The 25,172-nt window shown below is 46.4% G+C and overlaps 1 long non-coding RNA gene across 1 annotated transcript; it reads right to left on the reverse strand.

The window, feature by feature from the left end:
- Window positions 1-17,238: 17,238 nt before the first annotated feature.
- LOC148482061 (uncharacterized) lies at window positions 17,239-24,767 on the reverse strand. Its single transcript, XR_015871801.1, has 3 exons — window positions 24,650-24,767; window positions 18,764-18,941; window positions 17,239-17,536 (listed from the first exon to the last, which is right to left on the reverse strand). It is a non-coding gene; the product is annotated as an uncharacterized LOC148482061 (long non-coding RNA).
- Between the last annotated feature and the right edge of the window lie 405 nt (window positions 24,768-25,172).

Below are 25,172 nucleotides of genomic sequence, written 5' to 3' on the forward strand. Positions count from 1 at the left end.
AGGGAACCAGTATATGACGAACGGTACAGGAGGTATACAATAGTATATGCCTGTACTTTTTTATTTTCAATTATTATATAAATGGTATACTTCTCTTTAAGTATTGTTTGTGATTTATGGCTACCATGTAATGATCACAATATTCCCTTGTTTAAAAAAATAAGAAAAAGCAATCTTCTCTGTTCTGTGGCCAACTTGGAAATCCAGAAGACTCTGGGCCTGATCAGAGATGGGTGATAATGCACAGACTGCGACTCTGCATGCAGCGGCTGTGCAATAATATGCTTATGCCACAGGTGGCGTCTAGTTTAAAATGACGCCTACTGTATGCATTGCAGATCCGAGGGGTGCAGCATCGGCTCACTCTGTGGGAACATCTGCCATCTGAGTAACCCTGTGTTGCAAGACGCAGACACTGGCCACGGCGTGCCTCAAAAACGGGGCCGACACATCTGTTTTCAAGACCACCCAGTCCCCAAACTGCCGCAGCTTGTCATTCATGTTGTGGCTTAGGGGGCACTGCTAGCGATCTCTCAGAACGAGATCTGCACATGCACAGATCTCACACCATTGGGTTTGCGTACATCTCTGAATAAGGCAGATCTGACCATCAGGAGGTGAGGTTGAATAACTGCACCCTATACAATACAATACAGTACAATAAAATACAGCCACCCACAAGATTTTATGACCTCTTGATCAAAGACACTGCAGGGGTGGTAAATGAATAAATTGTATGTGGAAATTGCCAGATTTGGCCAACTTTATCTGGAGAAACTTGTAACATTGTAGGTCAAATTGGTGTTATTATTGTCCCACTTGGTGCAGTTATGGGTGGAATGTCTATAATTGTTTACGATTAGGGAACTAATACAGAAAACATTTGAATTTGTTTATTTAAAATATATTTATGCAGCAGGCTCCATAGGGTATCCACAGGGTTACCTTGGGTTATAGTCCTGGCTTGGCCATCGGGCACCACACAGTTAACTTTGTGCTCCCAGCATGCACTGGGCCCCCCTCCTATAACCCCGCCCCAGGCCAAGGCACCTCAGTTTCAGTTGGTACCCGGCCATAGTCGGGTCACTGCATGGGGGCTGCTGGCAAAAACAGCCCCGAAGTTAAGAAGACTGCAAGTGCGGCTAGTGGGGACAGTCCAGCGGAAGCCCCCACTACCCCACCTACACCCCTGCTGGCGCTGAGCCACCGGTACTGAACCAGGGAACTCTGCAGGCTTTTCTGGGGGTCCCAGCTAGCAGGACTGTGGTCAGGTGCACAGGGAGCAACAAGGTAAGCACAGGGGGCGTCTGCGGACGGAGCCCACTGTGGCACAGTCCAGTGTCCTCAGGGCTGGGGGCTACCTGAGGGGTGCAGTTAGTGGAGCCAGGTACTCATCCTGCGCTACCACTAGACCACCAGGGATATGGGGCTGGAGCATTAAGGAAGCGCTCCAGCATCCTGAGGGTTAATGGCCTGCCAGAGAGGGTGCTTTTCCGGTTTTAGACTATGGGAAAGACCCCTCTCTCACTGCACCAGCTGCCTTTCTACTGAGGCTTGGCGCGCTGGTGCTTGGGATCCTTCCCCACGGCTCCGCCTACAGAACGCACGGTGGCCATCTTGGATGCACAGCAACACTGAGTAGGAATGTGGAGCCTGGGTCCCCCACCATCCTACCTCTCCTACAGCTTAATGTTTGGTCAGGTAGCGCTATTCCCACTTCAGACTTAGCATCTGAGTGGTTGATGATAGCGCTGTTAGTGCAGGCATTTATTTCTGCACAGTATGTGACTTTATGCTAGCAAAGCTGTATATTTTCTTCTGTCATCCATTTTTACTGTCCCTGTTTTCTGCTCTGTTCTACCCTAATTGGTGCACACTACTGTCAGGGTGGATATTAAACCTCACAGTTGGTAGTGTTTTACTTACTGTAAGGGGTCATATACTAACATATCTGGTAGTGAGGATTCCGCACATAGTGCTACCCCCGGTTCACTGTTCCAGGTGTAACATGTGTGGGGGAGGGAGAGTTTCCGCAGGATGGGATATGCAGCACTTGTTTGTCCCTGCCTGTCACCCCTGTAGTGGCCAGCACGTCCCAGGAGCCTCCTTGGGCGGCGCTTAAACTAGCTGTTAAAGCCTTGGTAGGGCGATTGTCCGCTCCTCCTGCGTTCCATCAATTGGGGTTCACGCATCAGGCGGCAGTCCCTTCCCCTGTACTTGGGGCACCGGGGCAGTTGATGGTGGCACAGGGTCCTCCTCCTCAGAGGCTGTCCCAAGAGGAACCTGCCTGGGTGAGCACTCTGGACCTGATTCAGACCCGCTCGCAAGCGCCGGCTCTGACGTGCGCACGCGTGAGACCCGGCTAGCGACGGGCGCTCCGTTGCTCCGGGTCTTGCACCAAAACGGGGCGGCTATCAATTTTGATCGACAGCTCGCACCATTTTGGAGGCGTGGCGGGGGGGTGGCTTCACAAACTGAGGCGTTCCCAAGCGAACGCCTGCCGTTTGTGGGTGGCCCCACTGACATCACCAGTGATGTCAGTGGGAGAGCTTCCGGCTCTATTAGAGCCGGAAGCTCTCTGAGGCTTGCGTCCACAAGACCCTACCACAAGCCCCGATGGTCGCGATGGCCTGGCCGGTCGCAATAGCTGTGGGTGGTCACCCACAGCTATGCGAGTTGCCTGGAGGCCGCACAAAAAAAAAACCGCCCTGAATCAGAGCGAGCGCTCTTTCAGAGCATCCGTCTCTGAATCAGGCCCTCGGTCCGCCACAGTACAGAACTTAACGGACGTTTTGCAGGTGCCCGCTCTACGGCCTGCTGAGAGACCATTAGTAGCGCCACTGTTACCACATTATGACGATGATGATGTCAGATGAAGGGGAGCTCCCGGAATCTGACTCGGAACGACCCACTTAAGCGGTTGAGTATAAGTGCAGGATTTATGTATCCGGGCTAATTAAAGCTTTCCGCAGGGTTATGGAGGATGACTGTCTCCCTGAGACTGCATCGTCTTACGCATACTTTAAAAGGTAAGGCGTCAGTTTTTCCTCTCTGGTCAGCTGGTGGACCATATGGAGGAAGCGTGGAAATTCCCAGGCAGAATGTTTCAGCCCCAAAAGAGACTCATATTCTTATCCCTTTGCAGAGGATTACTTCACTAAGTGGGACACCCCTCCTCAGGTGGATTCCCATGTGACACGCCTGATTAAGAGTGCAATCTTACCCATGCCATCTATGTCCTCATTTAAGGACGTTTCGGACCGCAAGGTAGAGATTTACTTAACATCCATTTACTCTTTGGCCGGGGGATCCGCCAGACTGCTCATGGCGGTCTGTTGGGTGGCTTGGGCCATGGAAAAATGGGCTGATGCTTTTTAATCGTCATTCTCCTCTGATGCTTCTGAGGAGCAGACGGTGCTGGTAGTATCCGTGATTCTGCTACTTATATTAGCGAAGCAGCGTTGGATGTTAGCCTGCTTACTTCCAGGATTTCAGCAGCAGCAGTTTCGGCTTGCCGATCGTGGTGGTTACGTTCTTAGATTCCACGTCTGCATTCAAAGAAGGGCCTGGAAGGCTTGCCGTTTAATGGTCTGCTCCTCTTCGGCCCAGACCTGGATAAAATTGTAAGTACATTGGCAGCTGCAAAGTCTGCATGTCTGCCATCGCCTCAGGCTCCGTCTAGGACTGCTACTTAGGCTGAAAAGACGATCGTCCTCAAGGTAAGCAGAAGGTGCAGTCTTTTCCCAGGCCATCAGGAGCCACCAGGAAGACACCCTAGTCCAAGAAGCGACCTTGGAGTGCTAGACGCCTTGTCACCAAGCCTAGGGCAAACTCTCAGCATGAGTTGGGCCTCCCCTTGGGGAACCCCAGGGTGGGAGGCCGACTTCTTTGGTTTGCCCAGCACTGGTGGATGATTATCACAGACACCTGGGTCAGAGAAGTGGTTTCTCACGGGTACGCCCTCTCCTTCAACAGAAGGCCTCCCCATCAGTTTTGTTTCCTACACTCCGGAGGTAGGCCTTCATTCCACAAAGGCTCTGGAAATCCAGAAAGTGGTAAGTTCTATGCTCCAAGACGGGGTCATAGTTCCAGTCCCCCCGTCCCTCAGGGGGATGGGTTCTTATTCCAATCTCTTTTTGGTACCAAAACCGAACGGTTCTGTCCGTCCTATTCTCAACTTCAAGGCTCTCAACAAGTCTCTGAGGGTCCCTCGGTTCAGTATGGAGACTCGACGTTCCATTATATTAGCTATGGAACCTGGGGATTTCATGGTGTCCCTGAATATTCAGGATGCCTACCTGCATATCCCCATTGCTACGGCTCCTCAGAGGCTTCTCAGATTTGCTGTATTGGATCACCATTACCAGTTTCAACCGCTGCCGTTTGTTCTTTCCGCGGCTCCGCAGGTGTTCACCAAGGTAATGGCGGTCATGGCGGCTCGCCTGCGGTTACAGGGGGTTCGCCTGTTACCTTTCATGGACAACCTGCTTTTCCTAGCAGGGTCTCCGGAGGTACTTCGCAATCATCTGCAACTGACAATATCGGTGTTGCATACTCACGGCTGATCGATTGGAAAAAGTCCTCACTGATGCCATCTCAGAGGATGATGCATCTGGGAGCACTGTTGGACTCTCAGCAGCAGAGAATCTTCTTTACAGAGGAGAAGATCTCAGCCCTACATACCAGGTTACGTTCCTGTCTCCAGGGTCGCCAGGTGTTCATTCACTTGGCATTGAGATTACTGATTTCCATGGTGTCGACATTCGACATGGTGGAATATGCCCAGTTTCGTTCAAGACCTCTACAGAGGCTGATCCTCTTCAGATGGGATGGATCACATGGTCGGATTAAGGATTCTGCCTTTGAACCTCTATACACCCCTGCCTATACCTTCTGATATCCTGCCTATAAACCTCTAAGGACGACGCTATTTTGCGTACGCAGTTATACAGTAAATAAAGACTCCAGACCTAGAACCTGTGGTTCCAAAGCACAAAATATTATTCAAGCAAAAGTACAGTCAGTTACACGCTAGTTATAAGTACAAATTTAGCGCAAAGGAATTATACAGACCCAAGTACAGTTATACATACGCAGCGCTCTGGACCAGATGTAGGCATCAGCAAGAAACCCCTCGTCAATCAGCATTCAGCACGAAGACTCGAAACCCAGGGTCAGAGCACACATATTTATACCCTCCAGAAATAGACAACACAATAGAGAAGTTTGTTGCTAATACCATTGGTCCTAAAGGAGAGGGCATATGTTACAAGGCATTTAACAGGTTGGTTCAAATATACACAGTCCAGCCTCTAACAACTGGTGGTCTCTGGTTTCCCACCTCATGCAAATCCTAATGGTTGGTCATATAATGTTCATTTTGTTGCTTGAAGTCTCTGCGGTCCATAAGTTGAGAATGCCTGTTGCGATCTCTACATCGATGTTACCGGAATACTGTTGAGAGAGTATGCATCAGTACAATACCAAACATGGCTTACTTATCACATATAAAACCTTAGTTACAAAATAATCTTTATTTCATAGCAATTATAGTAAATGTGCATACTTGAATCTTATACCTTAAAGCTTTTGGAACCTTGTATGTGAATATGTAATGTGTGAGTATGTGGGGTTTGATGTAAAGACGCTAGTTAGGTTTATCTGATTTGGGGCAGATGTGCACGCATGCAGCTAATAAACAGCGTTCGCATGCAGGATATTGTGCATTCGCTACTGAGCGTCATGTTAGCAGCTTAACTGTGCATAATGTGCGGTGTTCATGCATGAGATTCCATACGGCAGTGTTCATTCCAGGAGTACTCAACTCTGAAGCGGACTTCCTCAGTCGACACGATGTACATCCAGGGAAGTGGTCACTTCACCAGGAGGTCTTCCAACTCCTGGTGGACAAATGGGGTTTTCCAGAGATAGATCTCATGGCCTCCAGATACAAATGCAAGCTAAGAGTGTACGGGTCCAGAACAAGAGACGCAGAGGCTCTCCTGGTAGACGCTCTGTCGGTTCGGTGGACCTTCCAGTTTGCGTACCTGTTTCTTCCTTTCTCCCTTCTTCCTCGGGTATTGAAGAAGTTCAAGCAAGAGGGAGGCATGATCCTGCTGGTGGCTCCAGTGTGGTCGGACGTCACTGGTACTCAGATCTTCAGAGTCTCTCCATAGACGCTCTGTTGCTGTTTCCTCAACGTCCGGACCTGTTGTCTCAGGGTCCTTGTGTTTACACGGATTTGAGTCGTCTGTCTTTGACGGCGTGGGTCTTGAGACATCCATGCTTCGGAAACCTGCTTCTGCCAGGATTTACCACAGGGTATGGCATACCTTCTTTGAATGGTGTCGCCCCAGGGGGTACGATTCCCAGGTATTTCGGATATCCAGGGTTCTGGCTTTTCTCCAGGCAGGATTAGATAAGGGTCTTCGTCTAGCCTCATTGAAAGTACATGTTTCCGCACTGTCTGTGTGGTTTCAGTGGAGGATTGCTCCACTCTCGGATGTTCGCACCTTTTATGCAGGGTGCTCTTCGCATACAGCCTCCCTTTGTGCCTACTGTGGCTCCTTGGGAATTGACCTCCATTTGAACTACTGGGCTCAGTGGATCTCAAATGGCTCACAGCTAAGACTGTGTTTCTCCTGGCTATTGCTTCCGCCAGGAGGGTGTCAGATTTGGGGGCTCTTTCTGGTTTTTCACAGCAGCAGGGCAGTGCTTCGGACTTGCCTTGGGTTCCTGCCTAAGGTGGTCTATAGTTTCCACATTAATGGGGAAATTGTAGTGCCGGCCTTTAACTCACAAGACCTTGTGGTACGAGCTCTACGGTTTTACCATACCAGTTCCCTTAGGAAGTCGGACACTTTGTTCGTCCTCTATGGTTTCCATAAGAAGGGTTGGCCGGCCAACAAGCAAGCGTTGGCCAGGTGGATTCGCATGGCGATTTCTGAGGCTTACAGTCATGAGGGCATTCCTGTTCCGCCCTCTGTTACTGCTCATTCTATGAGGTCTGTGGGTCCATCATGGGCAGCTCCTTTCTGCACAGGAGCGCCCCCACCGTTGAGGATACTGCTTTGGGAACTCCCAAGGTATCCCTGTGGATACCCTATGGAGCCTGCTGCAGAAAATAAGAGAGATGGTAAGAACTTACCTTTGTTATCACTATTTCTGCAAGGTCCATAGGGTTCCACAAGGAGCCCACCCTGTCGCCCTGTGCTTCATATGGGTCTGGTTCTGGTCACCGATTTTCCGTCTCCCTGTTGTGAGAATGTGATTCTTGTGTATTCCAGACTTCCTTCTCTCTTTTTCTCTCCTCCTATGGCCTTGGCTTATTACTGAATTGAGGTGCCTTGGCCTGGGGGAGGGGGACCCAGTGCATACTGGGAGCACAAAGTTAACTGTGTGGTGCCCGATGGCCAAGCCATGACTATAACCCAAGGTATCCCTGTGGAACCCTATGGACCTTGCAGAAATAGAGATATCAAAGGTAAGTTCTTACCATATCTCTTATTTTATATTATTTATATATATAATAATCTCACAAGTTTCACACTATGGGGCCGATGAGGGGTTGAATGTAAGTTGGATGCAGTTATACGCTACTGTGCGCACAGGAAACTAATGTGGTTGATCACCTGTTTGCAGAGCTGTACGCATTTATTTATTTACATTTAGAATATATAATGCTACGCTTTACAAAGAACAATTCAGTCCTTCACTGCCCCAATGGTTCTTACAATCTATGGTCCGTATCCCATGAACATACATACACACTAGGGTCCTTTTTTATCAGAAGTCAGTAAATCTACGCTATGTTTTTTGGAGTCTGGGAGGAAACTGGGAGAGCCGAAGGCCTTGGTCAGGAACTGAACTCCTGATCTTGGAACTGTGAGTCTGCAATGCTAACCACTATACCAACTGTGCTGTCCCATCTGTTCAGCCCACTGTCCCTATGCATTTGCTCGCTTTCATAGACACCATTGTTATGAATGCACCAGTCTGATAACAGCCATATCGCTGTGTACACACTACTCTGCATAGCACGCAATTCTGTTGATAGGCCTGCGAAGCGGTCATGCGACTGAGTTGCATAGGACTCAGCTATGGAGCATACACAGCACAAAAACACTCAGAAGCCAATTGCAAAACAAAGTTACGTTCAAATCTGCATCGGCCCTTACATTGGGTTTCCTGTTCTTTGGAGAACTGGACACAAACTGCCTCATCTTTTTTGCATTTACTTTATAAGCATAGATACTGTTTTACATACCATGCCTACCTATAAGATTAGTGCTTTGACTGGACATCAGGGACAAGAATATCCACAGGATTTTTTTTTTTATGCAAAACTCGGCCTTTCTGCTATCAGTGCTGCTACGCCAATCATGTGCACAAAATTCTACTAGGGTCGACCAACAACGGCTCTGTTATCCATGGCTAATGGTTTCAAACCATCAGTAAGAAACCATCAATGATTGAGCCATCAATGGTTTAACTCTGCGCATGCGCTGAACACAGCCGGCATTAGCCATTTGGATTTTGCCATTGATGTTCACCATTGGTGGCCTCCGATTGACGGTAAAACTAGTTATGATCGACATCAGACCATCGATGGTTGCCAATCATCAATGGTCGATGGCCAACCCTAAATTCTGCTTCTAGTATTCCTGATTCAATACAGATGGAGGTTAAAAATATGACTGAATGTGCTAATAGAAGTGTATGAAATATATTCACAGTGCACATGATATAGCTTCAGAACATCACGTGCTAGACTCAACCCACCTACATTCTCCCAAAAAGGCAAAAACAAGTGGCCAGAATATGGTGGTTATTCTGTGTGTGTATTTATGTCTGTTTCATTATATCCCTAGGAATGTTATCAGACAGAGCTAGGATACTTTGATGCAAAGTCATTCATTGAAGATCTTGAAAATGATCAAAAAAAGAAACATGGCAAGTTTGGAACAATTCATCGCTTTCCAAAAACTCCAACGGACAGGATATTCTACAGCTCGCTTGCCCACTGTCCCCGGCCACTTGTCAGTATTCAGGATTTGATTATCCAGTACAAACCATTTGCAGGATGTCTGCTTCAAAATCTAGCCTGTATTACCATGGAAACTTGGATGGGTGTGAATGTATACAAATGCACCCTTTATGCAAATGTACACAACTATGGATGGGCCATATAATATGTTTCCATTACTTAATTGCATATTAAGACTTAGCATGATAAAATAGTATTTTGACTCCTGGCTGTAACAAGTGTTTTGTGCACTAACATTCCTGTAAGCTCAGAATTTGGGTTTAGTTGGCTGAATCCCATGGATCTAAATGAATCCCAAATGTTTGAGTTGCTGTTAAGGTCCATCCAAGTCTCCAACAGAATCCTGAATTTGATACATTCCTTAATACAAAATGTATGTACTGTACATATAGAACACAGCTTTCCAGAGCTGGTTATTTAAAAGGACTGCACATACAGTATGTTAAAGATGGAAGGAACTGAGGGGCTAAATAAGGCATTGGAACTGCTGTGCTGGTGTCTATTGGGCAGCATGAATCGTGCAGAAATGATATATTGGGGAAGCTTATACTTGGCCATCCCACTCTTGCGTCTCATATATAATTATAGTAGCCCACTGATGCTGGCTGGTGATCACGTACTTTCATGCAAGTGCTACACCACATATGCTACATAAAGGTAAATGAAGACACTAGGGGATATATTTAATAAAGTGAGAATTTTTAGAGGTGGATATGTTGCCCATAGCAACCAATCAGATTCTACTTAACATTTAACTAGAATCTAATAGTTAGAATCCGATTGGTTGCTATGGGCAACATCTCCACTTCTAAAAACTCACTTGAGTAAATGTACCCATTGAGCCCTATTATGAGTATGTTCCAATGCCGATATTCTCGCATTGGTCAATGTTTTTTCAACTTTGCATGCGTTTAAATTTCAGCTTGAGCGTCCCACAGTATGTGGGTACAAAGTCGCAGGACCCAATGATACCTTTGCATGGAATCAGAAATGTATTGGGCATTCCTGAACGGTAACTGGGAGGTGGCTCTTCTGACACAGGAAGATGCATCTTATGGGTGTGTTATGGGAGTTTTGCGGGTGTGTCGCAGGAGGGGTTTTGGAATCAGATGCTTAATTGCGTGCATTGGAGGCCACACTCTGACGGAGAATCTGCACCTAGCAGTGACGCACCAAGCAGTAATGTAGCACCTACAGATGCACAAAGTGGCTGTCTCAGTCCTTGCACATTCCTGCGCACGGCTGTACACCAAGTGCTTATTGTAGAATTAGCATAAAGTCACAGGTGAGACTGTGACAGAAGAGCGCAAACACGTACGCCACTTTGTCTGGCTCAGAATCAGTCCCTAGAGGGAGCAATAAAGTGCACATGGTTAGTGGGGTGATCTGTGACAGTCCTCCTAGTGACTAGCTTCCAGTATCAATACTAATGACACCTAGGCAATAACATCTGCAATGTTTATGTACGCGCAGCAAGAGTTCTTACAGGAAGTGTCTGTGCGGCCTGTTATGCCTGTGTTATACTAATATACTGTGTGTCACTGCATCTTGATCTATTGTTTTTCATGATAGCATTCCCCAGGTCCTGGTTCCTATGATGTAAAATCAGTGTTCGCTTCTGTGAGGCAGTCCTCGGTTCCCTTCCTGACCTCTGCTAAGCGATTTGACAGAAAGTCATGCAGAGTCCTCTTTGGAAGTAATGTAAGTTTATTGTGCATAGAATATAGATGTTCTTTTTATTTCTGCATTACTGGTGCTGACTCGGCCTAAGTTAGCTCTTCCTAAGATTTTGGGTTGCTCTGCACAAACTTACACAGTAACTCCCTGAGATCTATGGGTATTTCGCACTCACATTTACAGCAAGCTTTTTATTTTTTTGCTTTATAGTATAAAAATAGTTTCAAATACTTTTAGCATTTTCCTTCTGTTCGCCACGTTTATGAATATGGACCCTGAATTAGTACTGTCTTCAAATTGAAAGCTTATGTCTTAGACAGAGTATTAGAACCTCCGGATTATCCAGTCCCCTTGTTTCTCACATTCAGTTAATCTACTGTACTTGTCACATTGCAGAACCCAGTCGGCGTTGGTCGATACGATATCAACAAACCCACAAGTGGCAAAACTTACCGATCCGCATTTCTCTCAAAAACCGCACGCTCTTTCTCTGATCGGGAAAAAGAAAAAGCTTTCAAGTGAGTTACAATTTGGTTCTTTTGCATTCAATGGTTAACATACCCTAGTACAGTGGTTCCCAAACTTTGTTTGGTACATGGTCCCCTTAGGTCCTCAGCATTTTTTTCACAGCATCCCTAGGCCAGGGGGGAGCTATTTACTAAGATCAAGTGCATTCCAATCAGCTCCTAACTGCTGTGTTTGAAAAATGACAGCTAGGAGCTGGTTGATTGGTACTTTAGCTTTGTCCACTTTATCTCCATCTAAAGCTTAGTAAATAGACTCCTCCATTAGCTTCGAGGTTCTGTTGGAACCTTGTGCACTAATACAATGTGGGTCCTATGACGGGAATTCCTAACACGTTTTTTCTTGCACCCCATAGAGGTGCAAGCAAGAGTAAGCTAGACTTTTCATCAGTAATAACCTGCTGTGTGCACAGTTGGAACTTCATACTTAAATGAATCTCCCCCCAAAAAAACATAGGGGGAATAGCTGGGATGAGGGACAATGGGAGATATACCCACAAAGGATTGACAGAGAAACAGGTACATATTACATTTTGGAGATAGAGAGGGACAGATAGGGACACAGAGAGGGAGCAGAGATGCACACAGAGGATGTGACAAACTTGGGTGGGTGGACCAAAGTCAGGGCTGGACTGGTGAAGAAGAGACAACAATGAATTCTCCCATCAGGACAGGAATCTGTGCAGAGCGCTCATTCACCCTTGTTGTATTGGCAGCAAATATTTGGTGCTCATTAACCTCTTCTCACTTTGCTGCACAGAGAAGGAGGGAGGAGAAATGAGAAGACAGATGGGGCTGTACAGCACAGCCACACACAAGTAGTGCAGCCTGTGTAATTGGCTGCACTCTGACGTTCTAAGGCTAACAGGTAGCACATGGCCCAGCCTACAAATATGGTGGCCCAAGTAATTTATTTGCACCCCAGGTACCACAGAACCCAGTTTGGGAACCACATCCTTAGTATAATATATACTAACATGTGATTAGCAACCAGTGGGCTCACTGAGGCTAAAGAGCTCTAGATGCTGCCTTTAATTTATTCAAACTGTACTAGAAAAACTGATTGGTTGCTGAGTTACAGCAACTTTTGTGTTCTGTTATCTGTGCATCAGTCTCAGAAATGTCCCCCTCAGTAGTGTATTGTTTATACATCCTCTTAACATGTAAGTTGTGCCCTACAAGAAGATGGACTTGAATTCTCATTCTGACGGCCATTATATTTTCTAATTCCACTGTTTGTTGTTCTAGGGAACGGATCCAGAGATCACACAGTACTTTGCCTGTTCAGCCATTAGTAGCACCGGCTAATGGTCCTCTACTACAATCTACTACTACATGAGAGAGAGGATGAGGCTTACCGGACATCATTTTGGCTGAGAACTTGAAATGATGGATAATCTAATGTTTTATGTGTTAAGAGGAACTGTGGGAATTAATCATTAACATCTTAATGCAAAAATCTGTCTATTGCTATTAATTGCACACGTTACTCATTTTCATCAGGATAATTGTTATATATAGTGGTCTGTTTCTTATATGTTCCAGGAGATATTCAATAGTTATTACCTCTTGTTATTTTATGAAGCACTCCCAGGTTTTCCAACAGCTCAATTCATAACACTGTCCTTCAGTGTAATTGAGGGATTCAGCATGGATGGGTAAATGAATTAGAGTCCTATGAGGGAGTAGTCACTGCTGTTATCTTTCAATAATAATTGTTGGCAATGATATCCCCCTCCGATTAAATAACTTCACCATTGACACTATAACAGATTTATATTCAACTCATAGGGTGCTACCGCTAATAACTACAACATGATCATGTTCAATGAAATGAGAAAGGAAGTTATACTATGGTGGTGTACATAAGTAACCCACTAATTATATACTGCAATACAAATTTTAATGATATATTAAATAATAATATACTAAAAGCCCAACAAACAAGAAAAAGAGGTAAACAAAGGAAAGCCATAGTAAGTTTTTCAGCGAATAGAACTCACAGTATTATGCTTTAACACACTAGAAGGATCCAATTTTAAAACCACACTTTATATACATGAGTGCCTCCAACTTGAAGTATAAATGAATGACAGCACAGTAGAAGCAGATCTCACTACTTGTACTTATGTGGATGACAAAGGAAACGAATCTGAGGAATCTCCTAGTGGTGCAGGACATAACCCTGCTCTCTGGTAGGAAGATGTGCACTACTATGGTTGGAGAGAACAAAGATTTTATGCAGGGCTATATTTTATTGTTGTAAATGTGAGTGTTTTTTATGTGAAAAATGTATCTGTAAAAGGCAGAATACCAGATCTGTTGTTTCCCTTCATTTTCCACCACAATCGCAACCAGAACCAGAACCAAACCCACCACTTATTAAATGTACCCCATGGTCTATAGAGGAGATAGTTCTCCTACACAAACTACAGGGTCAATGCAGAGTTGAACGCAACTCTACCGCAGATGCTCCCTCTTTACGTGCATGGAAAAGGATGCGTATGTTCGCCTGGAAGCAGAGCTGTACGCATCTGTGCTCTGCCCTGCCCACTATCCATATGCGTAGCTTATTACTTATCAACATCAGCTCACACGTGCACCAGCCTATACTTGGGGTAAAAGAATTGTCTGAATTAGCTGTATTTACGCTTCCATCCAACTTTGTATAGCCTGCAATTATGCACTGTAAGGAAATGCAAATATTCATACCACATAAATTGATATACAATTAATTAAAAAGGAGGACTTATGACTGTTAGAGGGAAATGAATCAGACCCTCTAAAGTAGGGGTGGGCAATAAGCGGCCCCCCAGCTGTTGTAGAACTACAAATGCCAGCATGCCCTACTAAAACTGTTACAATGCATGCTGGGATTTGTAGTTTAACAACAGCTGGAGGGCCGCTTGTTTGCCAACCCCTGCTCTAAAAAGAGTGGACAAGTGAAGTTGCCCATAGCAACCAATCAGCTCCGAGGTAGCATTTATCTAGTATATTCTATAAAATGATAGGTAGAAGCTGAGTGGTTGCTAAGCCCAACTTATCCACTCTTTAGAATGTTTGATACATCACCCCCCAAGTCATCTACTATAGCATACACTACACACCACATCTCACACACAGAGTTGTGGAGGCTTACGCTACTTCTCACAAGGTTGCCTTATAATTACATCTTTCTCACTTTCCTGTACCTCTGTTCAATTCTTTTGTATTTTTTTCCCTAGTATTTAAAGCTCTAATATAGGTGGCGTGATCCTGCAAGTCATATTGTAGGACATCAGAGCACCCATGAAAGTGTTACAGGAGCACAGAAGAGAGATATATGTGGAATCTTTAATAACTAAATGTGCGAAAGTTGTAATATTCTGTTAAAAGGACTTACAGTTTGATGTGGTCTTTGATGGAACCAAGTAAACACCTGCTGTCACAGCACCAGCAATATACCCACTTTCTACTAGTAGTTTGTGCTGGCTCACATGGGGGATGGGTCTAGTGAATACCCCAGTATGGAACAGGGCCACCCTAAGGACATAATTTGCTTTGTTGTGAGCTATGCACATTCTGTGGCCCCCTGGCTCCTCCAGGCAGCAACTGAGAAGTTTGGGCCGAGGTGACAATAGAATCATGAGACATGTTGTTAGGGATAGGCCGGGGGTCAGGAGCTGGCAGCACAGCACTGGGAATCAGTACACAAACCAAAGGTCAGTCATTAGCAAGTGTAGGGTTCAAAGTTGTACGCTAATCTGATGTTCACGCAATTGAGCGATTATCGATGATCTACGCATGCGTCACAGCCACAATGAGCACACGTGGCGATTGAATTGCGATTACGGTGCAGTGATTTGCAAGTGATGGACAGGAAGCGAACATTTTGTGGGAGGTAACTGGGAGTGTCAACTAAAATGGAGGTATGTTCCGGGCGGTTCTCCAGCTGTGTCTGTGATCCAGTACGCAGATAACATGGCTCTGGTGGACATTCTGATTGGCCAAAGACTCACTCAGGGAGTCGATGTTTGCATTATCTGTGTCCGATGCAGCGAATGTGCACGCAATTGCGGCAGGTGTGATGGCTCAGGTGGGCATCTCAGTACAAGTCCCGGCCGCTGTGCCATTAGCATATTCTCACAAATCCTCAACTGTGAAAATCTCATCTGTGGCAGCAATAGCGCACAGCTCTGAGTCAGCATTCATTCATAGATCTCCGGGGAGCCAATACATGGAGTAATGACCGGTAATCATCAGAGACGAGATGGAATACAGCGAGACCTGCAGGAATGCCAGGCTTGGTACTGTCAATAAGAGAGAGGTTATTTCATTTAATAAATAAAATTATCCACCATCCATGCGCTTTACCGTCGCAAAACGGCATATAGCATCCGCCTGCATCGTAAATCTCTTCTTCCACCAGATAGAGATGAGAGGATACTTGTGATGTGGGCACTCCTGTAACTGCCTGATATCACATCGCATAGAACTGAGGGCCTGATTCAGATCTGGTCGCAAGCGCTGAGCGCTCGCAACGGGGTCGATGGTGGCCCACAGCGCATGCGCACAACGGAGCCAGCTCCGTCGTGCGCATGCGCGAGACCCGGCTAGTGACAGGCACTCCGTCGCTAAGGGTCTTGCAACAAAGGGGGCGAGCTGTCAATGTTGAGTGACAGCTCGCCCCCTTTGGTGGGCGGCTGCCCAAACGGAGGCGTTCCCATGAGAACGCCTGTCGTTTGGGGGCAGCCCCACTGACATCACTTGTGATGTCAGTGGAGAGATTCCGTCTCTGTTAGAGCCGAAATCTCTCTGGGGCTTGCGGCCACGAGACCCTACCACAAGGGTCTCATCACAAGCCCGATGGTCGCGATGGTCTTGACCATCACGACCCTCATCATGGCCGCTCGCTGTAGCTGTGGGTGGTCACCCACAGCTATGCGAGCGGCCAGGAGGCCGTTCTAAAAAAAAAAAAAACCCCGGCCCTGATTCAGAGCGAGCGCTTTCAGAGCGACCGGGTCTGAATCAGGCCCTGAATTCCCCCCAAATTACTTCCCAGAAGTTAAACACCACAGCTCTAGAGCAAAGCAAAGATAATTAGCAGTTTAATCTCACTTTAAGATGATGAGCAACTGCATGGAAAGTCATATGGAAAGACTGAGCTGTACGCAGATAACAGGCAGATATAGATGTAGATGCGAGAAGATCACCCAATGAAATGTTTCTCTCACTGCACAATGAGAGATTCTATAATTATGGAAGTTACTAAACATAACAAACAGAGGTAACGGGCCTTACTCCGAGGTGGAGGCAGGAAGGTAGCGGCTGTAGGGTAATGCTGCGGCGGATGTGTGTTTTATAGAGAAGCTCACCGGCTGCAACGCGAATCCATGGCCGCACCATTGGACCTGCAGTGGGTCCATGGCTGCCAGTGTCACGGGCATGACCGCTGCCGTGAGCCCCCACCCCACAGTCATCGCCCAAGAGCCCCACTGCAATTGCATGGATCTTTATGCAATATTGATCTGCGATCCCTACTGGTAACCATCAGGACACACGTGTAGTGCTTCTCGGACGCATGCGCAATTGTGCCCAATGCTTTGCTCTGAATCGGGCCCACGGAATGATTTGTACAGGCAGATGCTGTAAGTATATTGGTGTACGAGCATTGCTCATATGCATTTCATAAATAGTCATAGGTGGCTACACACAACCCAATATTTATTATGACATAATAAAATATAGAGAAACAAACAAAGCACTTGATTAAACCATTATGCTTGTTGGCACTTCCCAATACACAAACATTACCATTATTTGGTTTCACATTTCTGAAAAAAAAAAACTCACATTCAGCCCCGGATAGAAATTCGGTCTTCATTTCCCAAACTTGTGTTCCGTTTTGGACCTCTTATCACAATTATTATGTCTGAATTACATGGGTCCTAAAAATCTGTGGCGTTGGACAACAATAGGTTACTCTGGGACTGCCAAGGTGTAATTGCACAAGGTTGTACAAGGTGCAGCTTCTAAAGAGTCTTTGCGTCAGTGATGGCACAATATTAGGCTCAGAGCCCCTACAAGCGGCTGGGAAAAGGCTTGTAGTATGGGTTTTTGTATACAGTCCATTTCTGTAGCTTATGTCTTTTGCCATCAATGACGTGCGGCTTTACAGATTTTATTATACACCTCTGGAAAAGCGTTTTTGCAGTTCAGTTTCTCTCGCAGCTTCTGATACAAAGAAGAGTCAAACATCTCCCAGAATTCATCACGGCTCATGTAACAGTCTGCATACAGCATTTGGAAGCTGAACAGAGAAAGAAATAATTATCATTTGGAGGCAAATAAACAACTACAGGATGTAAATATGCATTTGGTCTGCTTGTATATGCGCACCAATGGCCTGTGTCAGAAACGGATGGAAATCATACAGTTGCCGCGTCTTTGTACTCAGCAGCTGTGTGATAATAGACTAATGCCACAGGAGGCGTCTTCTGTAAATAGACGTCACCTGTAGGCTTCTCTGATTCGCTGATGCATCCGAGGACGTTACCTGTTGCCACCCCCAAATGCCAGCAGCAAGTCAATCATGCTGCAGCATGTGGGGCACTGCAAGCAACATCACAGCCCCAGATCTGCGCATGCGTAGTGCGGTCTCTGCGCAGATCTAAAAACATCAGAGATGTATGTAAACGGGTTTCCGTACATCTCATGAATCAGACCCCAAGTAAATTAATGTTGCAACATCAGTTAAAGCACCAGTTAAAGCAACCACAGGAGGGTTATAATAAACAAATCACACTCTATGCTTCCGGCAGCTGTACAACAGATGCTACAGCAATTAGGGGCCTATTCATCATCGGAGGCCGCATGGCCCCTGATGATTAAGTATTGATCTCGCTGCAAGGGATACTTAAGTATCCAACTCGCAGCGGGGAAAACTTAATTCATAATTTCTTCGGTGCGGGGACAACTGCTCTGAAAGGCAACTGTCCCCTCGGTTAGTATCGCAACTAGAGAAGTAGCTGCATTACTTACCTCCTCCACGTTGGCGCGGCTACGCATGTGCAAAGGTAGCGAGAAGGCGGCAGAGGGATCCGCTTGGATCCCTCTTCGCATCCCCGGAACTCCTTCCCATAGGAACCCATATGAAGGAGCGGGGGATCAGAAAACTAGCGCCATCTGAACATGGCGCTTGTTCTTGCAAGCAAGCTCCAAAAAGTTTTCGGAGTTTGCTGAATATCAGGTGGCCCATTTGGGACCCCTAATGATGAATGGCCCGGTAACTAAAATATGCGGAAACTAGCGTTTCCACATGATTACCGGGCCATTTATCGATGATGAATAGGCCCCAAAATTCTATCCATTTCCTCAATAGGCAGATCAGTGATTAAGGGTAAAATAGTGTAGTATTGCACATTTGTACTGGAATAATATAGTTTTTTGTGATACTGACCAAATAAGTCCAGGCAAATAATACAGGTAAAGTAACTGCCCAATGAGGCTACAACTGGAATTTATATCGGTAACTTACCCATGAGCATCTCTGACAAACATTTCTAACTGGCGCATTGAAGCCTTGGCATCAAAGTGCTTTGTCTTGGGTTCCCCATATGCTCCAATATCTACATAGGCTCAGCCTCATTGCCCTTGGGATGTACCATGCCTGGCTGACTTGGTAATATGAATGGACAAAGCCAAAGTGGGTAAACCTGTAATAAAGAAAAGAACATATGCCTCAAAATGTAATATACAGTTACAGAGCAGAAAGATAAATGTGCTGCAACCTGGGACTCAGGAGTCCTGACAAAAGCCCAAGAACCACGGTTTATTACCCTAGATTTACATGATTTAAAACCCAACAAAGGGGCTGATACAGGGTTAGGAACAAAGCAAAAAAAGGAATTTGAGCCTTGGAAAACCACATTGCACTGCAGACAGGGCAGATTTAGGGCCTGATTCAGAGCCGGTCGCTATTTGCGGTCGTTCGTTCAACAAAAAGGGGTGGCTATTCAAATGAACCGTTCGCTCTTTGCGGTCTGTTCACGCCTCTATGTCTGAACGAGCGAACAAAACTTGCGGTTGTAATTTTGAAAGAGACGCCCCCTGGCCGCTCGCATCATACGTCATGTCTGCTATTTATTAGATTAATCGAGTACATCGACCAGCGTATGAACTGCTTGCTATTCTTGTGGCTGGTGTTTGCTACCACAAATTTGCGAGCAGTTCTGGCTATAAAATAACCCAGTGACGTGGTCAATGACGCTCCAGTATTAATTATGCACACCCTTAAAACACCCGTTTTGACCTTTAAGCACGCCTGCGTTCGGATCTCCACTCCCCGTTTTCAAGCACCTTCCCCTGTTACCACCCACAAACGCCTCCTCCTGTCACTCATTAGCAGGCATTCGCTATTTAGCGAACAAACGATTTTCAGCCGCACTGACTGGTTCGCGCATGCGTATAACGATCCGTACGCATGCGCAGTTGGGCAAACATCGCTCGGAGCGAACGACCGGCCGCTTACGAGCGGCTCTGAATCAGGCCCTTAATCTGCAGAGAGATTTAGGGGTAAAATGTACTAAAGGTCGATTTTAATTCTAAATCAATCAAGATTGATTTTAGGGGCTAAATCACACATCTACTAACACTGAAAAATGTATATAAAAAATTGTCTGTTAGTAAATATGTGATTTAGTCTCTGAAACACAACATCGATATTGATCGATTTTTTTAATAGATTAAAAACGACCATAAGTAACTTTGGGGGTCATTCAGACCCGTTCGCGAGCAAAGGACGCTCGCAAACGAGTCGATGTTGCCCCACTGCGCATGCGCACGATGGAGGGAGCTCCGTCGTGCGCATGCGCGAGACCCGGAGAGCGACAGGCTCTCCATCGCTCCGGGTCTCGCACCAAAGGGGGCGTGCTGTCGATGTTGATTGACAGCACGCCCCCTTTGGTGGGCGTGCCGGGGGCGTGGCTGCCAGACGGAGGCGTTCCCATGGGAACGCCTACCGTCTGAAGCCGGCCCCACTGACATCACTAGTGATGTCAGTGGAAGCGATTTTGGCTCTGATAGAGCCAAAATCACTCCAGGGCTTGCGGCAGCGAGACCCTACTGCAGGGTCTCTGTCGCAAGCCCGATGGTCGCGATGGTCTTGACCATCGCGACCATCATCATGGACGCTCGCATAAGCTGTGGGTGGTAACCCACAGCTATGCGAGCGTCCATGAGGATGCTCCTAAAACAGGTAGGAGGGCCCTGATTCAGAGCGTTCAGCTCTGAACCAGGCCCTTTATCCCCTAGTTGGGAAGAGCACGTGCTAGCTCAAATTTAAATTCCAGTGTAAAAACAAAATTGCTCCTGGACATAGCTGCATCAAGCTCAACTCATAGGGCCTGATTGATCACGAATCGCAATTGCAACCACGTGCGCAGATTGGTCGATGGGGCGTACTGCACTTGCGTATGAAACGCCGTGTGCGTGATAGCATTGTGATCGCACAGTGATCACCCACGCAGAAAGAAAGCCATCGCAGAGTGAGTGATGGAGGTCAGTGTTTGGGGGTGGTGACGTGGGAGTGGTCGGAGAAACGCAGGCGTGCCAGTCCTTTTGAACGCCGTTGCATGGGCGTGCATAAATTAGCCACTGCGAAAGCATACGCAACTTGAGTACTCACTGCGTGCAATGCGGATAGCAATTTCCGAGTAAGGTCAGACCTGCTGTAATTGTGCGTGAGGGGCCGATGTTACTCGATGTTCCCAATGTAGACACAGGACTGCAAGGTATTACAGATGTGAGATAGTGGTAGTGGGCATCTCTATGCTGGCTGTACGACGGCTTTGCGATTGCATTCATTAGCATATTTTCACAGCAGACATGTGTGTGTAATCGCAATAGCGATCCGTAGGGAATCAGGCCCTTAGTCTAGAATTCTTGACACTAAAGCCAGGTACACATTACCCGACCCGCCAATGCGACACCTGATGGTACGATTGGAACGATATACCGGGCAGTTCGTACACACTGCACTATCCGGTGTCCCACCGACCGATACATTGTTCACCCTCTTGGCTTCGGCAGATGGCTCGCTCCATCTGCCATACATGCACGGTCAACGGAATGACCCCCATGTCGCTGTGCAGGGGTGCGCATAGTGCATACACGCTACACGATCCAGATGATATGTCCGTCCAATTCGCCATATCCTCCGAGAAATCGTCTAGTGTGTACCCAGCATTAGGGGTATATTTGCTAAAAGTTGATTTTAATTGATTTCGAAAATCACTCAAAATAGATTACCATCGATGTTGTGTGTGGGGCTAAATCACACATTTACTAATACTTAAAAACACAATAAAAATGTTGATGGATTTTGAATGATTTTCAATCGATTAAATATGATCTTCAGTAAATATACCACTAACACTGACTACAACTGAAATGAAATACAAACAGGATATACTGTATGTAGAAATATTGCACCAAAGATCCATCAACATGATAAGCTCTCACTAATATCTAAGTATATCACATTTAAAAGAGTTAGCAACAAATCAGGCTACAAATAAACACAGCAGCATTTGAGTCTTGCACACATGACGTGTTCAATAGTAGGAGTTATAGAAGCAGTTTCGGACTGGTCGGGGACCTTGCACTTTACAGATGCATGTGCCTACTATCTATAACCAGTCTCCCAGTGCTTCTTCCTCCCAATTGTCCTGCCACATCAGCCTGCATATGGACCGGACCAATGGTAACTACCCAATGAGGATGGTCTCCTGTTTGTTTCTTACCTACTCAGGGAAGGGTTTTGTCCTTTTACTCTGACAACTAGAAAGCCTAAATCATTTTAGTGATCTACAGGATTGTCTTGAGCCTTAATCCTTGCTTGATGCAGATAATGGCTGTGACAAATGTCAGAGTAAACTACCTGCAGATTAATCAGGACTTTGTCCTGCCTGTATCCTCCTGCAGTCCTGGATAGCAACCCAGGGCAACCTGCCTTCCTACTATAGATAAGGGAATGATTTAGCAGAGAGTCTTCTCCAACAGCTAACAGGCTACAGAGTGTGGCTCTATTGGGGCCTAGTAGACAGGGCAAGCAGAACTCCCAGCGAAAATTGGACGTGTGTTTAAAAGGTGGAGGTAATTCCATCTCTGGGTGGTGGGGTGCAAGTTCCACCACTGTCCACATTAGGGGTGTCGCACACAATTTTTTTTTCTTTCTGGAAAGGGTTCAGACTCTGGGATCCGATATATTTCAGGTTTTCAGTGCATGAGGGTTGTCAAAACCCAGGTTTCAGCTGACCTCCAATGTCCATTCCTTACTAGCCTCACTTTCTCACAAAATATTAAGTATTCCTTCCTGTGGTAGCAGGAGGGGCACCATCTGTCTACAGGTGAGCCATTACCAACAGTGGCGTAACGAGGCCAGGGTGAGCGGGGCACGTGCCCTGGGTGCCATGACAGGCCCGGAAGAGAGGAGCGCCGCCGGCCAGGGCAATGTAGAGTGTGTAGATGTGCTACACACTGGGATCGAGTGTGTGATTCCAGCACCAGCAGTCCAGTGAGAGGTGTCCCCAGTGGGACACATCAGTGGCCGGCGCTGGGACAGTGGACCTGATTCAGCGGGCGATCACAGCTGTGAACGCTAATTGGCAAGCATTTGGCTAATGCTTACCAAAGCACCACCGACATAAAGACTCCCACTGCTGCTATCTCACATCCGTCCACTGTCGGTCTTCTGTATAAACATCGGTACCATTGATGCACATCGACCACTCACGCAGCATTTACAGCTGGTCTGACCTGATGCAGACACTGCAAGTGTCTTAACACACAGTGGGCTCTCAAGCTGCATATGCAATCGCCGTGGCTGATTTAGCAGAAGAATGCAGCAGAGAACTGGAGAGTGGGAAAGTAAAAGAGCTAACGAAGCTCTCCACTGCAGCCTCTCCCGCCAGACAGGTAAGCCTTCTATGAGGCCTTCCCGTCATTAACCCCTCCCTAGACCACCAGGTTGTCGGGCACTAGACCCGTGGTTGTAATCAGGCCTTAGGTCTGTGGCACTGATTAGTGGGCATCAGGCCCATGCTCCTGTAAGTGACCTTGGGCAATAGGACCAGGCCACAAATTTTTTTGGAGGGGGCGCCATTTTTCGATTTGCACTGGGCGCCTAAACTCCTCGAACACCCCTGATTACCAATTCCTAACTGGTAGGGAATAATCATGGAAGACTGTTTCAAGGATTGTGGGACATAACGTTTTGGGGCAAGAAAAGCATCCAAATCAGATCCAGTAGTCTGAACATTTAAAAAAAAATTTTTTGCAAAACAATAAAAAAAAAGGACACAGAGGAAATCATTTATCAATAACAAAAATGTATTTTTTTTGAAGCTTGCCATATTCTCTGTACATTGCAGTAATAATTGTTTAGAACTCACATTAATCTCCTTGTGGAAAGCAGTGATGGATTTTTGTAGGCATTTCATGGGAACAAGCATATCCTGAACCACGTGGTGCTGCTCATACAGCCTTCGGATGGTCTCGCCCTGGGTGAGCTTTAATAAGGAGATTTTTGGAGGAACCATCCAACCAAACAGGTACCGGAACACTGGGTGATTACCAAAAGGAATTATGGCCCTGATTCAGAGCCGGACGCTCTGACCAGAGCGCTCGCTCTGAATCAGGGCCCACCTCCATAATTATGGAGCGTCCTCCTGGACGCTCGCATAGCTGTGGGTCACCACCCACAGCCTATACAAGCGTGCAGGATGATGGTTGCGATGGTCTTGACCATCGTGACCATCGCCAGTGCGACCAGAAGCCTGTGGTTGAGTTTCTCAACCGCAAGGCCAGGAGTGATTTTGGCTCTATCAGAGCCAAAATCACTCCCACTGACATCACTAGTGATGTCAGTGGGGCCGGCTTCTGACGGTAGGCGTCCCCTTGGGAACGCCTCCGTCTGGCAGGCATGCCCCTGGCACGCCCAACAAAGGGGGCGTGCTGTCAATCAACATCGACAGCACGCCCCCTTTGATCAGACACTACGAGCGAAGGAAAGTCCTTCGCTCGTCGCGTCTCGCGCATGCGCACAATGGAGCTCCCTCCGTCGTGCGCATGCGCAGTGCACACCATCGACCCACTTGCGAGCGGACAGCCACTCGCGAGTGGGTCTGAATCAGGCCCTATGTCCTAAAACAAAGGGAGAACAAAAAGAAAAGTTTATTACAAATTTTTTGACACACGGTTAATAAATAATTTATTAATAAACGATAAAGCTCTTAATACTTCTGTAACGTTTTGGAACAGGCGATGTTTATCGACATGATATTACAAATCTAGTCCTACTAGCAGCACTGGTACAATCCTATCTTTCTAGAGCACTTGTGCACTGGCGGAGCTGGACACCTACCTGCAACTCCCAGAAGATACTCCGTGTGTGTCTGTGATAGTAATGCCGTAGGGGGATGTACTCTGTTCCACTTCGGTTACTCTTCAAATAAGACTTAACATGTTGGAAAAACCAAGGTTTCCAATAATTTCCAATATTATTGATCTTTAAAATGAAATAAAAAAAAGTTAAGGATTAGGTTTGGGTCAAAAAATAAGACAATTTATAAAAGAATATTAGATATGGGAAATCCCTAAGCAAAACATTACAATATGCTGGTATTACACCTCTCCAATGTTGAAGTAGACAGGACCCGATTCAGAATTAAATGTGAGTCAGTTTCACAGACAGATCTTACAATTTTTAGCAACAGGAGCTGAAATGTATCTATAGGTGATTCTGGGCCATGCAAATCTCAGTCACGTTTTACTAGAGGTTGAATGGGTGTAACTGGGTAGCAATTGGGCATTCGCATGTAGACGAGGTTTACAGAGGGGTGTGTCGTTGGCGTATATGCAGAATTGTGATCTAAGCAGTGTTGAGC

The sequence above is a fragment of the Taudactylus pleione genome, unplaced genomic scaffold, assembly GCF_031769625.1.
Source record: "Taudactylus pleione unplaced genomic scaffold, aTauple2 ptg000553l, whole genome shotgun sequence".
NCBI lineage: Eukaryota > Metazoa > Chordata > Amphibia > Anura > Myobatrachidae > Taudactylus > Taudactylus pleione.